This window comes from Rhinolophus sinicus, linkage group LG07 (genome assembly GCF_036562045.2).
Source record: "Rhinolophus sinicus isolate RSC01 linkage group LG07, ASM3656204v1, whole genome shotgun sequence".
Taxonomy (NCBI): Eukaryota; Metazoa; Chordata; class Mammalia; order Chiroptera; family Rhinolophidae; genus Rhinolophus; species Rhinolophus sinicus.
The window spans coordinates 18,200,230-18,214,678 of NC_133757.1; positions in this window are offsets into that span (position 1 = coordinate 18,200,230).

Below are 14,449 nucleotides of genomic sequence, written 5' to 3' on the forward strand. Positions count from 1 at the left end.
ATGACAACTGAAATTTGTGGCAGCAAGAATTAAGCATCTTGCTTGGAGTTCTTGGAAATGGTGACCTGGGAATGCATGTCTGTCAGTAAGATGAAAACAAAATTAAGGAAAATAAGACATAGACTTTTTGCTTCTCTAACACTATAGTACCCATCTTAGAGTCTCTTCCTAAGGATGGAATTAACTTTCCCTGATGGTGCACAAGATGATAAGAGGAGAGAGTCCTGCTACTTTTGTGGTTCTTTTTAACTGTCTATGTTAACCGTGAGGGAGGCAATTAGTACAGAGAACGTACAGAACATGAAATGCCCCATGAATTACTAATAGAATACGTAGGTCTAGTTCTAGGATACACGGAATGGATGGGGCACCTCTCCTCTTGCCATTGTTCTTAACTTTTGCCTTAAGCACATCATTCCAGGGCTTTCCTGCTAAGGCACACCAAAACTTCTTATCTGGATTTCAATCCTCATAAGTAGTTAAGGAAAGGGGTGGGATAAGAGGAGAATAGCTATTGGAATTGTGTCACAGGAAAATAAAATATTTCCATGTCTGCCATCACCACCTCTCAAATAGCCATGAAGACAGAACCCAAATTCCCCATGGTAGTAGCAGCTAGTTTCTGTGGTACACGCCTGGATGTAAATACTTTCTCTGATTCCCACTCTATACTTATTTGGTCATTCTCAAAAAAAAGAAAAAAAAATTCTCTCTCTCTCTCTCTCTCTCTCTCTCTATATATATATATATATATATATATATATATATATATATATATATATAATCAGAGGAAACAATGTGTCCTACAGAGTGATCTACAATCATGCGAACAATATGAAAATCAAAGTTCTTTTGAGGCCAAGCCCACTGTGCCTGATGGATGGAGGTGTTGTTCTAAAGACCTAATTCTTTGTCATTTCTTATTTCACAACATTTTATGACAACTCAAATTCATGGCAGCAAAAATTAAGCATCTTGCTTGGAATACACACACACACACACACACACACACACACACACACACATACATACATATATATATATATATATAGAGAGAGAGAGAGAGAGAGAGAGAGAGAGAGAGAGAGAGAGAGAGAAACCTAATTATGTGTCAGGACTTGTGCTAGCTAGATCTTGGGATTATAGGAGAAAAACAAATCAGTTTAGTGTTTAAAAGCTCTGGAGTTAGACAAACCTCTTAAAACATCTCAGTCACTAACTAGTGTGACTATGAACAAACTAATATATTTTCTGTACCTCATTTTTCTTATTTAAAAATGGAGGAATGGTATGTACATTAGCAGAGTACAGTAAAGAGTAAATAATGAACATAGTGCACTTAGGAAAGTGTGATTAATGTTTATATATTGTCAAATATTAACATTATTGTTTTAACAAGTGTTAGGTCTGTGTCTGGCAGTACACTGAGTGCTGGATTGTAAAAACGCTTGCATTCTGGTCTTTGTATGCTTACTCGGGTAGAAGGCAGAATCAAATACTTCTCTGTAGAATGAGTTTCTTCCTGCTGGGTTTCACCTGTAGGACCTTTCTCTGGTGAGGAGCTTCTAAGTCCTAAAGGGCCTCATTGGTGAGACCAATACTGGGCATCTTGAGTGGAGAAATCCTTCCAGCTAGCTACGGCCCTTCAGATTCTGTCTTTGTGGAGAGCTTTATCTATTAAATGAAGGAAGAGTTCTGCCACTTCCACAGCAGCTCCATTGGCCAGTTGGAGGATTCTTTCCCTCTAGTATGCAATTATTCAGTGTCCTCACGACTCAACTGTGAATCAGTGTGAAGAGGTATGGTTATAAGATCCATCTGTTTTCTTAGACCCTTGATCTGCCATTTACAAACTGTTTGAAATAGGCAATTTACTGCTCTTCACCTCGACTTCCTTGTCAGTGCAGTAATGATCACAGCCCCTCTACCTAAATTATTATGGGGCGATGTACCACATCTAGTATGCAGTAGAGTACTTAGCTTACAGTAGGCTCTCAATAAGTGAAAGCAGTTAGAACTACCAAGGAGAATAGGTTAGGGACTTGTAAGTGTGTTTTTTCCCCTTCCCAAAGGGAAGGTTAAAATTATACAACATAATATCCAGGAGCTTGTAGGATGATTCTCGTTAGGTGTCCAGACTTGTTTCACGGCTCCCTATTTTAAAGGTTTCTTGAAGCCTCTACGTAAGGAGAACCAGGCTTTTACAGCCCCAGTCTGGTCTCTTTCTCTCCTCCCTTTCCAGTTTTATTCTGAATAAAAACACGTTCTAAAGGTAAGAACTTACTGCTTTTCAATGATTTTAACTATTTCTGTCATCCACAGTGCCATCTTAAAACAAATAAAATAAACAGTAATGAAATTATAGAAATAAAAATAAATCGATAGAAGCAACTGCATGATGGGAGGCTATTATTAGGTTGGTGCAAAAGTAATTGCGGTTTAAAAGATTAAAAATAATTTCAGAAACCGCAATTGCTTTTGCACCAACCTAATAAATTCCCCATTTTCATCTATGTGATAAAACAGTGAGAGCACAAAATGGAATGGGTAACAAGAGAGAAAAATTGTACCACGATTGTATTAAGCTCAGGATGATATAATATTGCACTTATTCATAAGAAAGCATAGTTTATAGTGTTTACAAAAATATATAAAAGTGAAGATAAAGTAAAAAAAAAAAAAAAATCTGTTCCTTTATAGAAAATGTCTCCTAGTTGTTGAAGTGTTTCATTCTCGCAAGACTTAGGAAGTGACTATTCCACAATAAAGAAGCTAATTAAACCGTTGGTTTCAGTCCAACCATGACTTATTCTTGCAAGTTATTAGTGAGTTTATTGGATTGCTAAATCAATAATTTATTAAAATAAACTGTGTTCTCCCTTAGTTTTGCCAAAGCATCAGGGTTATGGAGGAAAGTACACAAGGCATAGAATGTTAAATAAAAGATCTTAAGCTTGAATTTCTTATTAAAGTAAAGCTAGTTTGATTTACAATTAACAAAGCTTTAGTGTCACCCTTGGAATTCTTAGCAAAATAATGCAGTTTATGTGAAAAAGTCCCATTTTGATAAGAATATTTTGTCTTAAATTGAGGTGAAAAGATGGGAAATGTGGGGAAATCATCTGTTGCCAAAATGGCATAGGAAGAGATGTGTTTCCTTTTTTATAGCCCTGGCTTCTAAATGGCAGGTAGTTTCCGCATCACTTACCTAGGAAAAATTGTCTTAATTGTCATTATATTTCCATTTAATGCTGTTCTTTACATTACATCAAATTCATCACTGGTGATGAGAATCCACCAATAGAATCTGAATCAATGAATATTATTTATAATGTGGGTATCATTTCCTCACTTGGAATGACCACCTCTCCTGCTAACCGATTTCTATTAATATTTCAAGATTAGGCTTTATTGCTTACCCTCTTTGAATTTTTCCATGGCTATTCTCACTCCCAGTGAATTCCTGTGGTAGACTTTGTTCTAATAAATTCAGTCCTTGATTTTGTGCTACCTGCAGGTTTTGCTTAGAATCGCATGGGTAACAACTTGTCCTCCCAAATAAACTGAAAACTGCTCAGTAGCAGAGAGAGTGATGTCACATGAGGAGTATCTAGCAAACATGTTAGTTTGATAAACTGAACTCACACTTCTACCTCAGGAACAACTTACTTAGAACTTTAAGTCACGATCTCAAACTCAGACTCACTAATATGCAACTTTCTTCCCTCTCAGTCTCCCTCTCTCTCTACAGCCTTCTTTCCTTTCTTTTTTCGTCCCTCCCTTCTGAAAGGAAAGTATGTGCCAGAAACTGGGGATTTGATAAAGAGAATTTTATATTCTTTGCATTTGGCAATGTATTATAATAGGTGGAGATCAACATAGAAACCCATTATTGTAGTGCAGCATATAAATTGAGTAATGGAGTCTCCAAAGGGCAGACACAGTGCAATCCTAGTAAACCAGATCTTAGAGAAAAAAATAATATGCAGTGTTTATCAATATCTAGGTTTTGAATAATCCCACCCTGGAAGATAACAAGATACCAGAATCACATTACTGAATCTGGAGTTGGAAAGCCTGTGTAAGCCACCTCTAGCACTCTTTTGGCTGTAAGTGGTTAGCCATCCAGGGACATTGGAGAGAGTTGGCATATTGCAGTTGACATTTTATTTGTTTCCCTTTGTCTTCTAAACTCCTAACTCCTTGATACGTGCCTTGACGTACTTTTATCCCCACTCCACTGATGGCTTTTTTATAAATACATGATAAGTTCACTCATTCAATATAGATAAATATGTACTCCTCAGCTGAACTAGGAAACAAGCACATAGATAGAAAGATGTATTGATAGATAGGTATAGAGATAGATGGACAGATAGAGGTAGAGATAGAGGTAGAGATAGAGATAGAGAGATAGAAACGGAGATGCCCAAGGGGCAAAACAATTTCAAGCATGCCTAAATGACTATATTGCTTCTTGAAATTATTAAAGTTTTTTGATATCTACTTATGAATTCATATCAGTTCACTTTATTTGGTCTCTCCTTGCTGCTCTGTCATCCTTCTATTCATCCTGTTTTTTTATACTTCCTGTTTTTTAATAATTGCTGCTACAAATGTTTTCCACTATTCTGCAGTCACCAGTTTCACTTGTAAGCCATTTTTTTCTCACAAAATCACCTCACTTCCTTCTCTCTTGGGATCCAGTTCCAACCATATGACTCTCCTCTTTTCTGATGCCTCCAAATGCTGCTTCTGTGTCTTTACCTGCTAAACGTTTCCATGGGTGCTCTCAGTCTTGTTTATTTCTGGCTCCTCTGAAGCCTTGTTCCAGCATTTGTTAGTACGCTTACATTTCATAACTCCATGTTTATTAGTTATATCCTCACACCTCTAAACAAACTTGATTTTTTTCTTTCTATGAGAGATTTTCCCCAATTGGCCATATCCTCAAGCTATACTTCCAGCTTTCTTCTTTCCTTCAGTGCATACATTTCAGGGATTTTTTTCTAAACTATTTCCCACTCTTTCTTCCTTTAACATGAATCCCTTAGCTGCTTTCAGTCTAGCTTTTATCCCCACTTGTCTGTATAATTATTTCTTGAAGGTCACACTGTATGGCTAAAGAGGAACCCCCGAGATTGTTATCGGAGCACATAATGATTGGCCTCTGAACCTGGTCTTCTCAAAATGTGTTCTATGCTGCCATTTTCCCATCCTCTTATTTCTTTGACTGCTTTTCGGTCTCATTCCATGGCTTCTTTCCCAATACCGACTCCATAAACATTTCTTCCTTTGGCTCCTTTTTATGGCAGTTCCTTCTACTCTACACTTCCAGCTAAAGTAGATGCTCTACATCCTTCTGAATATTTAGTGTTAGACAGTTAACTTTAGACAATCCAGTGGGTGTGCAATGGAATCGCATTGTGTTTCCACTGGTGATGAGTGATGTTGAGGACGTTTTCATGCACTTCTTTGCAATTTTACATAGGAATATATAAGTATCCCCCTTTGAATTGTTTTTTCAAGTCTTTTGCCCACCTTTCATTTCGTGATTTGTTCTTCATTGATGTGTAGGAGTGTTCTGGATGACAGTCTGACAGAGGTATATCTTCCTTTCCACTGTCTTGCATATTCACTTTTTGGGGGTCTTTTGAAAAGCTGATGTTTTAATTTTCATGAAGTCTAATTTATTTTATTTAAATTTATGACAGTTGTGCCAGTATCATATTAAATAAGCATATCCTATCTCAATGGTATAAAGTCAGTTTCCTATATTATTTTCTGGAAATTGGAAAGTGTTCACATTTATATTTATCTATGATGCATCACATATTGATTTTTGTATATAATCTGAGGTAGTGTTTGAAGTTTACTTTTCATCCATATGAAAATTGAATTATTCTGGCACCATATGTTAAAAAATGCTTTCCCTTTTGAACTGTCATTAGAGGATGTCATCGACAGGTATGTGACTGCTGGTTGGCCCAAAAGTTGGACCCAAACAATTAGAGACTCCTTACCTCCTTCCCTGTCCTTGGAATGTATGTTCTACCCACTATTCCCACAGTGGGAGCCGTTCCAAGGATGTAGCCTTGAAAGAGTAAGGTGTTGAGATCATCTGGATAGTATATGTGACTGAACCCATTAAAACTTCTATATAAACTTTAAGATTCTGGTGGGCTAGTGAGGTGATCTATTTATCTTGAAGCAGCCCAAGGCAAAGCCCATATATGTCACCTTGCTTATTAAACCTGCCACCTACCAATCTAGAGTGGCCTGCCTCCTTCTTCACTCTCTTCTTGCCCTTTGTGTGTACAAGGGCCAGTTTGCGAATTAGCAATGGTTTGGCATCTTTTTAAAATAAAACAACAGTGGGTTTTTCCCCAGTGTTCCATTGATCTATTTTTCTATCCTTATGTTACTAACAAATTATTTTGATTTCTGAAGCATTGCAGAAATCTTGAAATTAGATAATGTAAGTCCTTCAACTTTGTGCTTACACTTCAAGGTAATTTGGGAATTCTAGGTCATTTTCATTTCCTTATAGATTTTAAAATGAACTTTCACTTTCTGAAAAAAAAAAAAAAATGTCCACTCGGATTTTGAACGAGAATGAGTTAAATCTTGAGATCAAATAGGAGAGAACTGACATCTAAACAATATGGAGTCTTCCATTGCATTAACATGGATTATCTTTCAATTAATTCCTATCTACTTTAGTTTCTTTCAGCAATGTTTTCTCTTTTCTCCAATGCGTAATTCCTGAACATCTTTTATTATAATCAATCCTAAATATTTTATGTTTTCTATATAATGAAAAATCATGCATTTCCATTTAATATCCAAATTCTTATTACTAGTTTATAGAGATAAATTTATATTAATGAATGACTTTGTGTCGTGTGGTTTTCCTAAATTTACTTATTAAGTTTTGAAACATTGTACATTTTGCAACTTTTGTACATTTCTTATGGTTTTACACATACATAGCTGTATCTAAAAATATATATTTTACTTTCTTTTAATCAAATTCCTTTATATTTATTTATCTTGTTATAGATAAAAACTTTGCATGTTTTTAAAAAATGATGAATTATAGTCAATGGTATTGTAACAGCTATATACGATGCCACAGGGTTAGTAGATTAGGGGGCTATCACTTTGTGAGGGGTGTAAATGTCTAACTATTACGCTGTTTTATACACCTGAAACTAATAAAAGCATTTAAAAAATTATGAAAATGAACATTTTTGCTGTGTCCCCAGTCATAGGGGAAAGCATTCAATATATTACCACTAAAAATTATGTTGGTTGTAGGTGCTTTACAAGATTGAGTAAGTTTCTTCTTATTCCAAGTTTGCTGAGGATGTTTTTATTTTTTAATCATGAATGTGTGTTGACATTGTCAATTTTTTTTTCAGCTACAGAGCTGGTAATATTTTTATATAGCCTTTATTCTGTTAGAGTGATAAACTATATTTATCTAATTACAAATATTAACTCAACTTTGCATTCTTGATATATACTTTTCTTGCTTTTTTTATTCTTTTTAAAAAAATTTGTACATAATGCTCATTTGATTTGCTATTGTTTTATTATGGATTGTGCATTTAAATTCATGATGAATACTGGTTTGTAAATTTATTTTCTTGTAATGTTCTTGTCTGGTTTTGGTATCAGAATTATTCAATTATGCTGTCCTCATAAAATGAGTTAGAAATGTTTTCTCCTCTCCTATTTTCTGAAATAGTTTTTGTAGAATTGGCATTATTTCTTATTTAAATATTTAATACAAAATTCTGGTGAAGCCATCTGGGCTGGGAATTGTAATTGTGGGAAGCTTTTTGAATATAAACTCAGTTTCTTTAATAAGGAATAAGCTATTTAGATTGTGTATTTTGTGTGTCAGTTTTGAAATTAAGGATTAGAGAGTTTAACCAGGTGTCCTAAAACTTTACAAAACTTACAACTAAATTTTAAGATGAATAAAATTTGGACATTTTGCAAATGAAAATAATTTTAAGATGTGTTTATCTAGAGAGCCTTTATTATGCCAAATAGAGGTAAATGCAGATGATGCAAAATTCCCAACGGGAGAGGGAACACAGGCGTAACTTGTTTTATTGTGCTTCATGTTATTGCGCTTAAAAATGTTGCAAATAGTACAACTCACTTCATTGTGACACTTGCTTTATTGCAGTGGTCTGCAACTGAACCCGAAATATCTCTGAGGTATGCCTGTATATAAAATATAAAACTCCCCAGGATTCCCACAGGTAATCAATCACAGATGGGCTGCCTGCTGTAAACTGACCTTGATATGAATGTCATGAAGCATCCAAGTGGCCAGTCTGACAAATACACAGCAGCCTACTATGCGCATGAATATGTTTGAGACCCTGTCAGTTAAACAGAGCAGTGGAAGGAAAACTCTGCTGCACCTGATGCTGTTTCAACAACCAAAACACGATGAAATCACCGTACCCTACTTGTGACCATTCACCTCGTTTTTAAACATGAACTCATTCTCCAGGTACTAAGCTCATCTGACAGGATCACCTAAATACTATATTTTAAGTTTACTGACACTTTTTAAAAATATCAAATGTAATACAGACATGATTTCTGGAAATATTTTGGAGGACGCAAAAAAGGCAACAAACAAATAAACCCTCAAAAGCCTACTTTCAGCATGTTTACTTAATAAAAGTATGTGTTTATAATTTAGAATTGATTTCTAAAAATATTCAAACATTTGCTAAATAAATATTTCATTGTTTTGTTAATTTTAATTTCTTTAAACAATAAAATTAAACATTTTAGTATATTCTTATTCATATATACTTTTCCTATAAATTACACCATTTCCTTTTTCTACTCATTTGTTGGCATTTTAGTATAATTCTTGTTAATATATAAGGTCTTTAAAGAATAACATCAATTTTTTTGTAATATTTTGGCAAGTATTCCTTTTGATTTTGTTTGCCTTTTAATTTAAAGTGTTTTGACATGGAAAGAAATTTATTTGCATTTTAAAAGTTCAGTTTATTTTTGGTTTATTTAATTCCACATATTTTTAGAAAACCTCTTCATAATAAAACTGTTTATTGTTGGTGTTTTGCAGTTTTTTTTATTTTTTAATGCATAAAATTCAATCCATCTGGAATTTATTTTGGTATCCTAAGCTTTTCTGTAAAGGAATCTACTTTTTCATTATCATTATTAAGTTCAAAATGTAAGAGATAATGAGGCAGAATTTAATCAGTAATGAAGTTGGTCAGTGCATCTTGTGCCCATCCTTTCATTGATCCAAAAATATTAGTTGTGTTTTTCCTATTTGTTAGAGGGTGTACATTTCCATCTTTTAAAACGTGCACTAGCTTAGTGACTATGCACATTTCAGTAATACAAGATAAAGAAGACAACTTTCCATAGAGTGAGCTAAAGAATAAGCATAGCAGAGGGAAAGAAAGAGAGAACAGTATTTGAGCTGATGAGGGAAAAACTGAAATTTTGCAGAAGTGGCCTTTGAGCTGCTCTTGTAGAATGTTGAGAGCAGTCCCCAAACATGCACCATATATGATCTGAATTTCATCATTATGAAATTGTCAGTGAATCAAGAATGTGGAATGTTCTTATAGAACAACTGACCTGTAGTCATCAAAGAATTCAATATTATGAGAAATATAGGCTGGTGGAGGGTCGACTGTAGATTGTGAAGACTAAAAGGACAATAACAGCCAAAATAAATGTATAAATTTTTACAGGAAAGCTTATATATATATGCTGAGAAAACATATATATGTGTGTATATATGTATATATATATATATATATATATATATATATATATGTGTATATATATATATATATATATATACATATATATATATGTATATATATGCTTTTTCATATAACTGGAGTTGAAAAATGGATGGAATATTATAAGATATCATTGAATCAGTGTTCATCTTTCATGTACAGTAGTAGAGTTGTGGTTTTGGTAATATCGTGATATTGAGAGACAGATTCTTCAGTAGTCTTGTTCTTGAAATGCACATTTGGAGTGTTACTATGATGCACCCTATCTTTAAATGGTTTGGTATATGGAGCATGTGTGTAGGGAGAGAAATGGAGCAAATAGTGAATATGGGGGTATTCATTGTGATTATTTTCCAACTTTCTTATTAGTCTGAAAGTTTCTGAATACATACATGCATATATGCATTTATACATAGGATACTAGCAGTTCCTACCTCATAGGCTTATTATGAGCACTGAATTTGTTCATTCATATAAATACTTTACTCTTGTAACTTTATGCTTGATAAATTATTCCTATTAAATACATGTTAATTAATATTAAGTCACCTTTGTAAGAAATACTGAGAGTAATTTTCTAATAGGCTATGATGATGATGGTGATGAAAAATTTAGTCTAATCCTCCATGTAATACCAATGTCTTTCTAGAGCAATCCTGCATATCTTTCTCCACTTATGTTTGAATGCTTCAAAAAAGAGAATCTTATTATTTTTTAATTGTTATCCTTGCATAAACCCATTCCCCATGCCATTTTAAATCCATATTCTTCCATGAGGTTTATCCAGAGCATTCTTGTCAACAGAGATTAGCTTTTTCTTCTGAATATGTACAAACTAACTCATTGCTTCTATTACTTCTGGGAATTTGTATGTGCACCTATTTTTTCCCCTGACTCTGACTACTCTAAAATACTTAACAGCATTCACTATGGAACCCATTTCTAGAATGAAGCCAAATACCATTTTAAAGCATAAAGAAAAATGTTGCTTAAGAGGAATAATATATACTGTGGCAGGAGTTGCCCTTTAAAATTGTGCCCAATTGTGAAAGTAAAGTTTTCCTAAAAAGTCTGAAATTTAAAGTGAGGAAAATCATATGCCTTTAAATATCCTTCTGATTGCACTATACAACCCACAGTACAAAGAAGGACTGGATTTCTCTGTGCACTTTGAATTCTAATATTCCCTGCTTACTTCCTAAGTACACAGATATTTTCTGTAATAAAAATTGGCCTTAGAATAAGATTAATGTAAATGAGATTCCCTCAAACACAATATTAACTATGATTCCTTCAATTTAACTTTCTACTTTCATGGGATTTGCAAGAAAAAAATTTAATTTTTCCTGAAGACAAATGTATTAATATTTAATAAAAACAAAGTCAGAAGACAGTGTTAGCCAAAAAATAAGAAATGCACATAAAGCCTTTCTGTATTTGATAAAGATGACTGAATTGAGCAGCATTAACCTGGCAATGAAATAAGATTTAGGTGAGATGAAAATTTCCAGGCAGAAAAAAAAAAAGTTTGGTTATTGAACTAAAATGTTGAATGGATTTATGTGATAGAAATAGATCACAGATTTATTCTCAGAAGGATTGTCCTTTCAGGTACTCGTGGATATGAATGTGATTACCAATGGTCTAGGAAATTGGCAATGACTTTAGTATGAGTTGCTCACCATAAAACAAACAAACAAACAAAAAAAGTATAGATTATATAGTGTACATTTAATTCATTTTTCTATTTCTGTTCCTTTGCATTCTGGCTCTTCTGATATTCTATATGGTTTGATTTTGGGTGGTTACAGGTTGAGTTTGGCCATTTAGATTATTCTAAACCCTTGCCACAGTACTTAATGCAGAGATTGGCATGCAAGACAAGTCAGTCTATTAAGATTTATCTCTGAGACTTACATTAATTAAGTGGTTGGATTAATAAAGATGAGTTAGGATATGCTGCAGCAGCTTATTAACCCTGGCATTGCAGTAGCTTAACAAAATAAAGATATATTTATACTTACAGGTCAAGAAAAATCCAATTTAGGTTGGGCCATACTCTTGCTTGTGACTTCATCATATGAAACATGTGGTCTCCAAGGTCACGGCATCAGGGAGAAAATGGTCTAGAAGACAGAAAAAAAATATTTCTAAGAGCCAGGCCTGGACAGAATTAGACCACTGTCTCCCACAACTCACTGGGTAGAGATCAGTCACATGGCTCCAACAATGTGAAAATGAGCCTAGACAATGAGTCTTCTGCATGCCTAGAAGGGAGAATTGAGGTGGTGAAAATGTCTTCATCTCAGTGCTCTTTCTATAAAGATTAATAGTCCCATAAAATATGAGCTTTGAGTAACTAGTGTCCCTTTTTTGTTTACCCAATATGGAAAAAAAAAAAAAAAACCTTCAGAAGAATGAAAACAGAGAAGCATTGATCTGATTGTATCAGTTGAGCCTTGCATATGACTTTATAAGTACAACCTTCCTTTTTGCTGAGTACAGTTTAAGCTGGATTTCTCCTTCTTACATCCAGTAGTCATTTACTAATTTAGAGCTTTTAGACTACCTAGCCTAATGCTTCCTAAATTTAGCTTTTAGCTTTCTTTCTAGAGAACCCTTCTGACATAGAACTAAGCACTGGTTGCTGGTTGCAGGTTGACATTGACTCCACTGCACCTGATTGTCAGATAAACAGACTCTTTATATCTGAATACACTTTAATTTTTTTTATTTTTTTATTACTTTCAGGCATACAAAACAACATAGTGATTAGACATTTATACACCTCACAAAGTAATAACCCCAAGTCTATTACTCATCTGACACTGTACATAATTATTAGAATATTATTGACTATATTCCCTATGCTGCACTATATATCCCTGTCACTATTTTTAAATTATAGTTGACATTCAATATTATTCAATATTATTTTGTATTAGTTTCATGTGTACAGCATAATGGTTAGACATTTACATAACTTATGAAGTGATCCACAAGTGAGTTTAGTACCCATCCGACACTATACATAGATTTTACAATATTATTGACTATATTTACCATACTGTACTTTACAGCCCCATGACTTTTGTAACTTCCAATTTGTATTTCTTAATCCCTTCACCTTGTTCACCCAGCCCCCAAATCCCCTCCCATCTAGTAACCACCAGTTTGTTCTCTCTATCTATGGGTCTGTTTCTGTTCTATTCATTTATTTTATTCTTTAGAGTCCACATATAAGTGTGTGTGGGTTTTTTTTAATTACCATATTTGACATAAGATGGTCTACTGATCTGGTTTAGGGTGATGTTTTTGGCAACGTTTCCTGACAATTTCAACTTGCTGCAACAATTCTGAACCCTGATTGTTTTCACAGTTTAGTCTTTCCTCCTCACTTAGTCTATACAACACTCTACAATAGAGACTTGAATCATTCCATAGTCCTAATCACAGTAGAGTTAGCACAACAGTGGTTTAAATAACACTTCTCTATCTCTTGATTCACTAGATATTTTTGTAGATGTGTGGTACTACAGTTTTTTTTTCACTCTGTAAACAGCCTTCTAAACATAAGCAACAACACAATCCCCTAAACCTAGCTATATATTGTTTCATATTTTCCATTAGATAGTGAAGAAACAAAAAGTTAAGTTGTGACATTTCAAGTCATGGACATGTCTTGGTTCCTGCAATCCTCTTGTGAGATTTGGGGCTCAGCTGACCATCAGTAAATAATATTTTCTACTTTGCTCTGTTCTTATGACCATCAGTAACCCCCACTCTGTTGAAAATGTTGGTCTCTGATATGTTATTCTTTCACTCTTCTGCCATATTTGAAGGTGGGGTGCTATGTTGGCTTGCGTGGGTAGTCAAGCTTGGCTTTGAATTCTATTGCCTTCTCTTTTTCAAGTTCTAAGGCATTTGTGGGAAATGTAATAGCTTCCTGGGAATGCATCTGCCAAGTAAAGACATTAAATAAGGCAAAAAATAGAAATAATATGTCATTCAAAACCCAACTCAGGTCCAACTGAGGTATCTCCAAGAAGCATCTTTTAAAAATAAATTCTAATCCATGTTAAAATTGTATATTAAAGTAAGTGGCTATGGAGATGAATGGACTGCTCCCTTTATGTGAGGAAATAATTTACATGAACTAAGCTTCACTCTTAATTTGAAATACGTTTTCTCAGAGGTTCAGAATAGGTTGGTTCACAGTATTCTACTCTTCAAAGAACTGAATATTTTGGCTTTTAAATAATAATAATAATAAAAATAAAAATCTCTATTTCCTCTGCTAAATCAGTGAGGTCTGACTAAACACATCTGAATTGAATTTGGGGGTCTGGTGTTAAAAAATTGTGATGTAGACTGAGGCTGTATTTATTTTCACTAATGCTGGCAAAAACAGAGTCTAAGGAGGGGATAACAAATTGGCTAAATGAGGCAGCTTTGTTGTCCCAAGAAAACAAGATTTGGCTACCAACCTAAATAGGTGGGACTAATGAGAAGCTTGTTCATGCAGGCACTCTTGTGGGAGCCAGGATATATCATTGTACTTTTTGTCTTCTTTACATCAGGATTCAGGGCTGTAGAATTAAGCTAATGGATAACTCAGGCAGTGA